This window comes from Scyliorhinus canicula, chromosome 6 (assembly GCF_902713615.1).
Source record: "Scyliorhinus canicula chromosome 6, sScyCan1.1, whole genome shotgun sequence".
Classification (NCBI taxonomy): domain Eukaryota; kingdom Metazoa; phylum Chordata; class Chondrichthyes; order Carcharhiniformes; family Scyliorhinidae; genus Scyliorhinus; species Scyliorhinus canicula.
Genome location: NC_052151.1, coordinates 2,670,694 through 2,684,141, shown reverse-complemented (window position 1 = coordinate 2,684,141; position 13,448 = coordinate 2,670,694). Strand labels below are relative to the sequence as shown.

The 13,448-nt window shown below is 50.5% G+C and overlaps 1 long non-coding RNA gene across 1 annotated transcript; it reads left to right on the top strand.

Annotated features, from left to right (window-relative positions):
• Window positions 1–1,494: 1,494 nt before the first annotated feature.
• On the top strand, window positions 1,495–12,452 carry LOC119966956. Its single transcript, XR_005460879.1, has 2 exons — window positions 1,495–1,603; window positions 11,727–12,452. It is a non-coding gene; the product is annotated as an uncharacterized LOC119966956 (long non-coding RNA).
• The last annotated feature ends 996 nt before the right edge of the window (window positions 12,453–13,448 follow it).

The following is a 13,448-nucleotide window of genomic DNA, read 5'->3' as shown; positions in this document are numbered from 1 at the left end:
AACGCACTGCCTGGGAGGGTGGTGAGGGTCTGGAACGCGCTGCCTGGGAGGGGGGGTGAGGGTCTGGAACGCACTGCCTGGGAGGGGGGGTAGAGGGTCTGGAATGCGCTGCCTGGGAGAGTGGGTGAGGGTCTGGAACGCACTGCCTGGGAGGGGGTAGAGGGTCTGGAATGCGCTGCCTGGGAGAGTGGGTGAGGGTCTGGAACGCACTGCCTGGGAGGGTGGTGAGGGTCTGGAACGCACTGCCTGGGAGGGTGGTGAGGGTCTGGAACGCGCTGCCTGGGAGGGGGGGTGAGGGTCTGGAACGCGCTGCCTGGAAGGGGGGGTGAGGGTCTGGAATGTGCTGCCTGGGAGGGGGGGGTGAGGGTGTGGAATGCGCTGCCTGGGGGGAGGGGGGGTGAGGGTGTGGAATGCGCTGCCTGGGAGGGGGGGGGGGAGGGTCTGGAACGCGCTGCCTGGGAGGGGGGGGGGGAGGGTCTGGAATGCGCTGCCTGGGAGGGGGGTGAGGGTCTGGAACGCGCTGCCTGGGAGGGGGGGTGAGGGTCTGGAATGTGCTGCCTGAGAGGGTGGAGGCCGAGGGTCTGGAATGTGCTGCCTGAGAGGGGGGGTGAGGGTCTGGAACGCGCTGCCTGGGGGGAGGGGGGGGTGAGGGTGTGGAATGCGCTGCCTGGGGGGAGGGGGGTGAGGGTGTGGAATGCGCTGCCTGGGAGGGGGGGGGGAGGGTCTGGAATGCGCTGCCTGGGAGGGGGGTGAGGGTCTGGAACACACTGCCTGGGAGGGGGGGGGGGGTGAGGGTCTGGAACGCGCTGCCTGGGAGGGGGGGGGGGAGGGTCTGGAACACACTGCCTGGGAGGGGGGGGGGGGGTGAGGGTCTGGAACGCGCTGCCTGGGAAGGGGGGGGGGAGGGTCTGGAATGCGCTGCCTGGGAGGGGGGGTGAGGGTCTGGAACACGCTGCCTGGGAAGGGGGGGGGGGGCTGGAATGCGCTGCCTGGGAGGGGGGGGGTGAGGGTCTGGAATGCGCTGCCTGGGAGGGGGGGGTGAGGGTCTGGAACGCGCTGCCCGGGGGAGGGGGTGAGGGTCTGGAATGCGCTGCCTGGGAGGGGGGGGGGGGTGAGGGTCTGGAACGCGCTGCCTGGGGGGGGAGGGGGGGGGTGAGGGTCTGGAACGCGCTGCCTGGGGAGGGGGGGTGAGGGTCTGGAACGCGCTGCCTGGGAGGGGGGGTCTGGAATGCGCTGCCTGGGAGGGGGGGTGAGGGTCTGGAATGCGCTGCCTGGGAGGGGGGTAGAGCCGGGCTGCCTCACATCCTTTAAACAGTACCCGGATGAGAACTTGGCACCCAGAACATTCCAGGCTATGGGCCAAGTGCTGGCCAATGGGATTACTGGGCAGGTCAGGGCCTTTCATGGGTCAGTGCAGACTTGATGGGCTGAATGGCTTCTTCTGCACTGTTGGATTCTGTGATGTGACCCCTGGTTCTGTATTTCTCGATGTGACAGGTCGTTCTGGAAGCTGTTCGTGGGCCGGGTTTTTTGGGCGATATTGGGATTGATGACGTGAGCATCACCAAAGGTTCCTGTTCAAGTGGACCGTTCTCGGAGAAAGGTGGGCATCAATCTGATCTTCAATAAGCTGCCAAAAACAGAAGAGGTGAATTTGACCCTCTCCAGGTGGTAGTGAGGCAGTGGGTGGAGGGAGGGGAGGACGCTGGAGATGAGTGTGAAATTCCCTCGAGGGAATACCCTCTCCCTCTCTGACTGAGTTTTACTGTGTGGAGGGCAGGGCCTGTGATCTGACGCCCATTATCGCCCGGTTAAGGCCTGAAACAGTCACCTCAGGCAGGCAAGAACAAAGGAAAGTACAGCACAGGAACAGGCCCTTCGGCCCTCCCAGCCTGTGCCCATCAGGATGCCCGAATTAAACAAACCCTCCTGCCCTGACTCGGTCCGTATCCCTCTATTTCCTCCCTATTCATGTATCCATCCAGATGCCTCTGAAATGTTGCTAATGTGCTGCTTCCACCACATCCTCTGGCCGCGCGTTCCAGGCACCCACCGCTCTCTGTGTGAAAATCTTACCCCACCCATCTCCCTTAAACCTTCCCCCTCTCACCTTGAACCTGTGCCCCTGTGTAATTGACACTTCCACCCTGGGAAAAAGCCTCTGACTATCCACCCTGTCTGTGAGGAGGGTGAGGAGAATTCTGTCAACCTCAATCAGGTTTCCCCTCAGCCTCCATCTTTCCAGAGAAAACAATCCGAGTTTATTCAACCTCTCCTCATAGCCAACACCCTGGAGACCGGCAACATCCTGGTGAACCTTTTCACTTTCTCCAAAGCCTCCACATCCTTCTGATAGTGTGGTGACCAGAACGGCCCACAATACTCCCAATGCGGCCTGCCCAAGGTTTATACAGCTGCATCATGGGGCGGAATTCTCCGCTCCTGGGGAAAATCGGGAAGGCCGTTGTGAACTCGGCCGAGGCCGCTCCTCGCACCTTATTCACCCCCACCTGGGGGCTAGGAGTGGCGCTCCGTTATTCTCGGCTGCCGGGCCTTGACACTTACGTCAAGGCGGCGCGCTGAGAATGACGCGACGGCGCTGCCTATGTGACGTCAACCGCGCATGCGCAGGTTGGCCGTCTTCCCCTCCGCTGCCCCGCAAGACGTGGCGGCTTGATCTTGCGGGGCGGCGGAGGGGAAATAGTGCGTCGCTTTGAGATGCCGGCCCGACGATCGGTGGGCACCGAAGCGGGCCAGTTCCCCTCCCGAGCACAGTCGTGGTGCTCACTCCCCTCTCCGCCCCCCACAAGCGGGGCCTGTGGCGCCCATGTTCACGACGGCAGCGACCAGGTGTGGTTGCCGCCGTCGTGAAACAGTCATGAACGGCAGGCCGCTCGGCCCATCCGGGTCGGAGAATCGCCGTTCGCCATGAAAAACGGCGAGCGGCGATTCTTCCGAGCGGGGGGTGGGAGAATCGCAGGGGGCGTGAAATTAGTCACCCGGCCCTCCCGCGATTCTCCCACCCGGCGTGGGGAGCGGAGAATCGCGCCCATGGTTTCCCAACTCCTGTGCTCAATGCCCCAGCTGATGAAGCCATGATGTGGAGATGCCGGCGTTGGACTGGGGTGGGCACAGTAAGAAGTCTGACAACACCAGGTTCAAGTCCAACAGGTTTGTTTCAAACACCAGCTTTCAGAGCGTGGCTCCTTCCTCAGGTTCCTCAGAAATTCACCTGAGGAAGGAGCCGGCTGATCAAGGGAAGCATGGCATCTGCCTTCTTAATCACCTTGCCCACCTGTGTTGCCACCTTTAGGGAACTGTGGACCTGCACGCCCAGATCCCTCTACATGTTAATGTTCCTAAAGGTTCTGCCATTTACAGTATAATTCATACCTAGATTTGATCCTCCAAAATGCATCACCTCACATTTGTCCAGATTAAACTCCATCTGCCATTTCTGTGCCCAAGTCTCCAATCTATCTATATGCAACACCTCCTCCACAATAGTCCTCAATACCGGTGCCCCGCAAGGCTGCGTACTTAGCCCCCTACTCTACTCCCTGTACACACACGACTTGAGACAGAAATTCAGGGAGCTAGGGTGGAAGCTGAGAGCTAGAACAAACAGAGTTGTTATCTCTGGGTTGTTACCCGTGCCACGTGCTAGCGAAGTAAGAAATAAGGAGAGAGAGGAGTTGAACACGTGGCTACAGGGATGGTGCAGGAGGGAGGGTTTTGGTTTCCTGGATAATTGGGGCTCATTCTGGGGTAGGTGGGACCTCTACAAACAGGATGGTCTTCACCTGAACCAGAGGGGTACCAATATCCTGGGAGGGAGATTTGCTAGTGCTCTTCGGGGGGGGTTAAACTAATTCAGCAGGGGGATGGGAACCTAAATTGTAGTCCCAGTGTACAGGATGTTGAGAGTAGTGAGGTCAGGGATAGGGTTAAAAGTTCGAAAGAGGGCACCGGCAAGCAGGACGCTGGTTTGAAGTGTGTCTACTTCAACGCCAGGAGCATCCGGAATAAGGTGGGTGAGCTTGCAGCATGGGTTGGTACCTGGGATCTCGATGTTGTGGCGATTTCGGAGACATGGGTAGAGCAGGGACAGGAATGGTTGTTGCAGGTTCCAGGATTTAGATGTTTCTGTAAGAACAGAGAAGATGGTAAAAGAGGGGGGGGTGTGGCATTGTTAATCAAGGAAAGTATTACGGCGGTAGAAAGGACGCTTGAGGACTCGTCTACTGAGGCAGTATGGGCCGAGATTAGGAACAGTAGAGGAGAGGTCACCCTGTTGGGAGTTGTCTATAGACCCCCGAATAGTCCCAGAGATGTAGAGGAAAGGATTGCAAAGATGATTCTTGACAGGAGCGAGAGTAACAGGGTAGTTGTTATGGGGGACTTTAACTTTCCAAATATTGACTGGAAATACTATAGTTCGAGTACTATAGATGGGTCAGTTTTTGTGCAGTGTGTGCAGGAGGGTTTTCTGACACAGTATGTAGACAGGCCAACAAGGGGCGAGGCCACATTGGATTTGGTACTGGGTAATGAACCCGGCCAGGTGTTAGATTTAGATGTAGGTGAGCACTTTGGTGATAGTGATCACAACTCGGTTATGTTTACTTTAGCAATGGGCAGGGATAGGTATATACCGCAAGGCAAGAATTATAGCTGGGGGAAAGGCAATTATGATGCTATTCGGCAAGATTTAGGAGGTATAGGATGGGGAAGGAAACTGCAGGGGATGGGTACAATCGAAATGTGGAGCTTTTTCAAGGAACAGCTACTGCGTGTCCTTGATAAGTATGTACCTGTCAGGCAGGGAGGAAGTTGTCGAGCAAGGGAGCCGTGGTTTACTAAGGAAGTTGAAGCACTTGTCAAGAGGAAGAAGAAGGCTTATGTTAGGATGAGACATGAAGGCTCAGTTAGGGCACTTGAGAGTTACAAGTTAGCCAGGAAGGACCTAAAGGGAGAGTTAAGAAGAGCGAGGAGAGGACACGAAAAGTCGTTGGCGGATAGGATCAAGGAAAACCCTAAGGCTTTCTATAGGTATATCAGGAACAAAAGAATGACTCGAGTAAGATTAGGGCCAATCAAGGATAGTAGTGGAAAGTTGTGTGTGGAATCAGAGGAGATAGGGGAAGCATTAAATGGATATTTTTCGTCAGTGTTTACACTGGAGAAAGACAATGTTGTCGAGGAGAACACTCAGGTTCAGTCGACCAGGCTAGATGGAATTGAGGTTCAAAAGGAGGAGGTGTTAGCAATTTTAGAAAATGTCAAAATAGATAAGTCCCCTGGGCCAGATGGGATTTATCCTAGGATTCTCTGGGAAGCCAGGGAGGAGATTGCTGAGCCTTTGTCCTTGATCTTTATGTCGTCTTTGTCGACAGGAATAGTGCCGGAAGACTGGAGGATAGCAAATGTTGTCCCCTTGTTCAAGAAGGGGAGTAGAGACAACCCTGGTAATTATAGACCTGTGAGCCTTACTTCGGTTGTGGGTAAAATGTTGGAAAAGGTTATAAGAGATAGGGTTTATAATCATCTTGAACAGAACAAGTTGATTAGCGATACTCAACACGGTTTTGTGAAGGGTAGGTCATGTCTCACAAACCTTATTGAGTTTTTTGAGAAGGTGACCAAACAGGTGGATCAGGGTAAAGCTGTTGATGTGGTGTATATGGATTTCAGTAAGGCGTTTGATAAGGTTCCCCACGGTAGGCTATTGCAGAAAATAAGGAAGTATGGAATTGAAGGTGATTTAGCGGTTTGGATCAGTAATTGGCTAGCTGAAAGAAGACAGAGGGTGGTGGTTGATGGCAAATGTTCATCCTGGAGTTCAGTTACTAGTGGTGTACCGCAAGGATCTGTTTTGGGGCCACTGCTGTTTGTCATTTTTATAAATGACCTGGAAGAGGGTGTAGAAGGATGGGTTAGTAAATTTGCAGATGACACGAAGGTCGGTGGAGTTGTGGATAGTGCTGAAGGATGTTATAGGATACAGAGGGACATAGATAAGCTGCAGAGCTGGGCTGAGAGGTGGCAGATGGAGTTTAATGCGGAAAAGTGTGAGGTGGTTCACTTTGGAAGGAGTAACAGGAATGCAGAGTACTGGGCTAATGGCAAGATTCTTGGTAGTGTAGATGAACAGAGAGATCTCGGCATCCAGGTACATAAATCCCTGAAAGTTGCCACCCAGGTTAATAGGGCTGTTAAGAAGGCATATGGTGTGCTAGCCTTTATAAGCAGGGGGATTGAGTTTCGGAACCACAAGGTCATGCTGCAGCTGTACATAACTCTGGTGCGGCCACACCTGGAGTACTGCGTGCAGTTCTGGTCACCACATTATAGGAAGGATGTGGAAGCTTTGGAAAGGGTTCAGAGGAGATTTACTAGGATGTTGCCTGGTATGGAGGGAAGGTCTTACGAGGAAAGGCTCAGGGAATTGAGGTTGTTTTCGTTAGAGAGGAGAAGGCTGAGAGGTGACTTAATAGAGACATATAAGATAGTCAGAGGGTTAGATAGGGTGGACAGTGAGAGTCTTTTTCCTCGGATGGTGATGACCAACACGAGGGGACATAGCTTTAAATTGAGGGGTGAGAGATATAGGACAGATGTCAGAGGCAGTTTCTTTACTCAGAGAGTAGTAGGGGTGTGGAACGCCCTGCCTGCAATAGTAGTAGACTCGCCAACTTTAAGGGTATTTAAGTGGTCACTGGATAGACATATGGATGTAAATGGAATAGTGTAGGTCAGATAGGCTTCAGATGGTTTCACAGGTCGGCGCAACATTGAGGGCCGAAGGGCCCGTACTGCGCTGTAGTGTTCTATGTTCTATGTTCTATGACTGCATGGCAAAACTCCATCTACAAGTTTGCTGACGATACGACCATAGTGGGCCGGATCTCGAATAACGACGAGTCAGAATACAGGAGGGAGATAGAGAACCTAGTGGAGTGGTGTAGCGACAACAATCTCTCCCTCAATGCCAGCAAAACTAAAGAGCTGGTCATTGACTTCAGGAAGCAAAGTACTGTACACACCCCTGTCAGCATCAACGGGGCCGAGGTGGAGATGGTTAGCAGTTTCAAATTCCTAGGGGTGCACATCACCAAAAATCTGTCCTGATCCACCCACGTCGACGCTATCACCAAGAAAGCACAACAGCGCCTATACTTCCTCAGGAAACTAAGGAAATTCGGCATGTCCACGTTAACCCTTACCAACTTTTACAGATGCACTATAGAGAGCATCCTATCGGGCTGCATCACAGCCTGGTATGGCAACTGCTCGGCCCAGGACCGCAAGGAACTTCAGAGAGTCGTGAATACCGCCCAGTCCATCACACAAACCTGCCTCCCATCCATTGATTCCATCTACACCTCTCGCTGCCGGGGGAAAGCAGGCAGCATAATCAAGGATCCCTCCCACCCGGCTTACTCACTCTTCCAACTTCTTCCATCGGGCAGGAGATACAGAAGTCTGAGAACACGCATGAACAGACTCAAAAACAGCTTCTTCCCCACTGTCACCAGACTCCTAAATGACCCTCTTATTGACTGACCTCATTAACACTACACCCTGTCTGCTTCAACCAATGCCGGTGTTATGTAGTTACATTGTGTACCTTGTGTTGCCCTATTATGTATTTTCTTTTATTCCCTTTTCTTCCCATGTACTGAATGATCTGTTGAGCTGCTTGCATAAAAATACTTTTCACTGTACCTCGGTACACGTGACAATAAACAAATCCAAATCCTGTTGTATACCCTGACAATCATAGGAACATAGGGCAGCACGGTAGCATAGTAGTTAGCATCAATGCTTCACAGCTCCAGGGTCCCAGGTTCGATTCCGGCTTGGGTCACTGTCTGTGCGGAGTCTGCACGTCCTCCCCGTGTGTGCGTGGGTTTCCTCCGGGTGCTCCGGTTTCCTCCCACAGTCCAAAGATGTGCGGGTTAGGTGGATTGGCCATGCTAAATTGCCCGTAGTGTCCTAAAAAGTAAGGTTAAGGGGAAGTTGTTGGGTTACGGGTATAGGGTCGATACGTGAGTTTGAGTAGGGTGATCATTGCTCGGCACAACATCGAGGGCCGAAGGGCCTGTTCTGTGCTGTACTGTTCTAAATCTAAATCTAAACATAAGAACTAGGAGCAGGAGTAGGCCATCTGGCCCCTCGAGCCTGCTCCACCATTCAATGAGATCATGGCTGATCTTTTGTGGACTCAGCTCCACTCTCCGGCCCGAACACCATAACCCTTAATCCCTTTATTCTTCAAAAAACTATCTATCTTTACCTTAAAAACAGTTAATGAAGGAGCCTCAACTGCTTCACTGGGCATGGAATTCCATAGATTCACAACCCTTTGCGTGAAGAAGTTCCTCCTAAACTCAGTCCTAAATCTACTTTAGGCGGGAGGGATTCAGATTTCTGGATAACTGGGGCTCTTTCTGGGGAAGGTGGGACCTCTATAGACAGGATGGTCTACGTACCAGTCAGGCAGGGAGGAAGGGGTCGAGCGAGGGAACCGTGGTTTACCAAAGAAGTGGAATCTCTTGTTAAGAGGAAGAAGGAGGCCTATGTGAAGCTGAGGCGTGAAATTTCAGTTGGGGCGCTTGATAGTTACAAGGAAGCGAGGAAGGATCTAAAGAGAGAGCTAAGACGAGCAAGGAGGGGACATGAGAAGTCTTTGGCAGGTAGGATCAAGGAAAACCCAAAAGCTTTCTATAGGTATGTCAGGAATAAAAGAATGACTAGGGTAAGAGTAGGGCCAGTCAAGGACAGTGGTGGGAAGTTGTGTGTGGAGGCTGAGGAGATAAGCGAGATACTAAATGAATAATTTTCGTCAGTATTCACTCAGGAAAAAGATAATGTTGTGGAGGAGAATGCTGAGACCCAGGCTATTAGAATAGATAGCATTGAGGTGTGTAGGGAAGAAGTGTTGGCAATTCTGGACAAAGTGAAAATAGATAAGTCCCCGGGGCCTGATGGGATTTATCCTAGGATTCTCTGGGAAGCCAGGGAAGAGATTGCTGAGCCTTTGGCTTTGATTTTTATGTCATCATTGGCTACAGGAATAGTGCCAGAGGGCTGGAGGATAGCAAATGTGGTTCCTTTGTTCAAGAAGGGGAGTAGAGATAACCCCGGTAACTATAGGCTGGTGAGCCTCACGTCTGTTATGGGTAAAGTCTTGGAGAGGATTATAAAAGATACGATTTATAATCATCTAGATAGGAATAATATGATTAGGGACAGTCAGCATGGTTTTGTGAAGGGTAGGTCATGCCTCACAAACCTTATCGAGTTCTTTGAGAAGGTGACTGAACAGGTAGACGAGGGTAGAGCAGTTGATGTGGTGTATATGGATTTCAGTAAAGCGTTTGATAAGGTTCCCCACGGTCGTCTATTGCAGAAAATACGGAGGCTGGGGATTGAGGGTGATTTAGAGATGTGGATCAGAAATTGCTGTTTGTCATTTTTATAAATGACCTAGAGGAGGGCACAGAAGGTTGGGTGAGTAAATTTGCAGACGACACTAAAGTCGGTGGAGTTGTAGACAGTGTGGAAGGATGTTGCAGGTTACAGAGGGACATAGATAAGCTGCAGAGCTGGGCTGAGAGGTGGCAAATGGAGTTTAATGTAGAGAAGTGTGAGGTGATTCACTTTGGAAAGAATAACAGGAATGCGGAATATTTGGCTAATGGTAAAATTCTTTGCAGTGTGGATGAGCAGAGGGATCTCGGTGTCCATGTACATAGATCCCTGAAAGTTGCCACCCAGGTTGATAGGGTTGTGAAGAAGGCCTATGGTGTGTTGGCCTTTATTGGTAGAGGGATTGAGTTCCGGAGCCATGAGGTCATGTTGCAGTTGTACAAAACTCTGGTACGGCCGCATTTGGAGTATTGCGTACAGTTCTGGTCGCCTCATTATAGGAAGGACGTGGAAGCTTTGGAACGGGTGCAGAGGAGATTTACCAGGATGTTGCCTGGTATGGAGGGAAAATCTTATGAGGAAAGGCTGATTGACTTGAAGTTGTTTTCTTTAGAGAGAAGAAGGTTAAGAGGTGACTTAATAGAGGCATAAAAAATGATCAGAGGGTTAGATAGGGTGGACAGTGAGAGCCTTCTCCCGCGGATGGAGGTGGCTAGCACGAGGGGACATAGCCTTAAATTGAGGGGTAATAGATATAGGACAGACGTCAGAGGTAGGTTTTTTACGCAAAGAGTGGTGAGGCCGTGGAATGCCCTACCTGCAACAGTAGTGAACTCGCCAAAATTGAGGGCATTTAAAAGTTTATTGGATAAGCATATGGATGATAAGGGCATAGTGTAGGTTAGATGGCCTTTAGTTTTTGACTTCTCAGCACGGGAAGGGGCAGCAGGGTAGCATGGTGGTTAGCATAAATGCTTCACAGCTCCAGGGTCCCAGGTTCGATTCCCGGCTGGGTCACTGTCTGTGCGGAGTCTGCACGTCCTCCCCGTGTGTGCGTGGGTTTCCTCCGGGTGCTCCGGTTTCCTCCCACAGTCCAAAGATGTGCGGGTTAGGTGGATTGGCCATGCTAAATTGCCCGTAGTGTCCTAAAAAGTAAGGTTAAGGGGTGGGGGGTTGTTGGGTTACGGGTATAGGGTGGATACGTGGGTTTGAGTAGGGTGATCATGGCTCGGCACAACATCGAAGGCCGAAGGGCCTGTTCTGTGCTGTACTGTTCTATGTTCTATGTTCTATGTCGGTGCAACATCGTTGGCCGAAGGGCCTGTACTGCGCTGTATAGTTCTATGTTCTATGTACTTCCCCTTATTTTGAGGCTATGTCCCCTAGTTCTGCTTTCACCCGCCAGTGGAAACAACCTGCCCGCATCTATCCTATCTATTCCCTTCATAATTTTAAATGTTTCTATAAGATCCCCCCTCATCCTTCTAAATTCCAACGAGTACAGTCCCAGTCTACTCAACCTCTCCTCATAATCCAACCCCTTCAGCTCTGGGATTAACCTAGTGAATCTCCTCTGCACACCCTCCAGTGCCAATATGTCCTTTTTCAAGTAAGGAGATCAAAACTGAACACAATACTCCAGGTGTGGCCTCACTAACACCTTATACAATTGCAACATAACCTCCCTAGTCTTAAACTCCATCCCTCTAGCAATGAAGGACAAAATTCCATTTGCCTTCTTAATCACCTGTTGCACTTGTAAACCAACCTTCTGTGACTCATGCACTAGCACACCCAGTCTCTCTGAACAGCGGCATGCTTTAATATTTTATCGTTTAAATAATAATCCCGTTTGCTGTTATTCCTACCAAAATGGATAACCTCACATTTGTCAACATTGTATTCCATCTGCCAGACCCGAGCCCATTCACTTAACCTATCCAAATCCCTCTGCAGACTTCCAGTATCCTCTGCACTTTTCGCTTTACCACTCATCTTAGTGTCATCTGTAAACTTGGACACATTGCCCTTGGTCCCCAACTCCAAATCATCTATGTAAATTGTGAACAATTGTGGGCCCAACACGGATCCCTGAGGGACACCACTAGCTACTGATTGCCAACCAGAGAAACACCCATTAATCCCAACTCTTTGCTTTCTATTAATTAACCAATCCTCTATCCATGCTACTACTTTACCCTTAATGCCATGCATCTTTATCTGATGCAGCAACCTTTTGTGTGGCACCTTTTCAGATCCTCCAGAACTGACTGTTTTCTGTTTTGTTACAGACGTGCTTCCTCGAGGCCGCAATGCTGCTGCTCTTCCTGTCTCTCCCTCACCCTGCGTCTTGCTGCTCTTTCTGATTGTCCCCAGTACAGATTTGCTGCTCAGATGATGTGATGGAGCTTGTTGAATAGTCTGATCCTGCACAGGCCCCCTGTCCTGGCCCCATATTTCTCACCACTCCCCCTCACTCCCAGGCTCCCAAAGTGCCTGATGTACCAAAGACTGTGAGGGTTCCTTACTGCTGGAGATTGGGGTTGGAGAGCAGAACAGGCCCCTGGGCTGGGATCAGATTATTCCAGCAGTATACTCTGGCCTTCGCCGTTACCTTACTCTGACCACTATCGAAACTTCTTTAAACTAAAAGCACAATACATAATCTAATGGCTGTAATCTCGGTGTCAGATGTTGCTATACTCAGACTGCACGCCCCATTCACCCACCCATCACTGCATGAACTATTGTACCTGGTTCATTGTCACCCATATCAATGGCAAACTGCCCTCACGTCCAGTCCATCCCATCATTCCTGGGATTTGTCTCATACTCATCCATGCTACACTATTCCCGGGATTGTCCAAACCCCTAGGATTGTCCAATCCTGCACCATGACCCTCAGATCCACCTTTCTACGAATTGATTGTAAAACTACCAAAAGCACAATGTTGAACTCTTGCTGTACTTGATCTCAGATTATCCAATGGTTTTATTAAAAATTATTATTCAGAAGATTCCGCACTCCACAGTGTCTCATTCCTGCCAAATCTATCCATGGATTCATTGGGGATTCAACCGAGGGGCTTGTTCATAGCAACAAATCTCAACGTCCCCATCAAATTTAGATTGGAGGATGGTAAATATAATCTTGCTGTTTAAAAAGGGAGGAGAGAATCTTAGAGTGGTCAGTCTAACATCAGTGGTAGGGAAAATGCTGGAGTTAAGGATGTGATTCAGCTCACTTGGAAAATATCAACGGGATATTTGACAAACGTCCTGGAGTCTTTGGAAGTGGCAGAGTAGATGAGGGTGAACCAATCGATGTGGTGTCTTTGGATTTTCAGGAAGTTTTTGATTAAGTCTGACAGAAGAGGTTCGTGTACAAAGTGAAAGCACATGGGATTGAAATGAAATTAAAATCGCTTATTGTCACGAGTAGGCGTCAATTGAAGTTACTGTGAAAAGCCCCTAGTCGCCACATTCCGGCACCTGTTCGGGGAGGCTGGTACGGGAATTGAACCGTGCTGCTAGCCTGCCTCAGTCTGCTTTAAAAGCCAGCGATTTAGCCCAGTGTGCTAAACCATTGGAGGTAATACACTGGCTCAGCAGACCATAAACAGAGAGTAGGAATAAATGGGTCATTTTGAAAGTGGCAGGCAGAGACTAGCGGTGTATTGCAGGCATCAGTGATGTATATTGTGAATAGCTGGAACCAAGCAATGATTTGGATGAGGGAACCAAAATATTTCCAAGTTTGCCGATGACACGAAACTTGGTGGGAATAATTACTGGGCTAATGGTAAGATTCTTGGTAGTGTGGATGAGCAGAGAGATCTCGGTGTCCATGTCCATAGATCCCTGAAAGTTGCCACCCAGGTTGAGAGGGTTGTTAAGAAGGCGTACGGTGTGTTAGCTTTTATTGGTAGAGGGATTGAGTTTCGGAGCCATGAGGTCATGTTGCAGCTGTACAAAACTCTGGTGCGGCCGCATTTGGTGTATTGTGTGCAGTT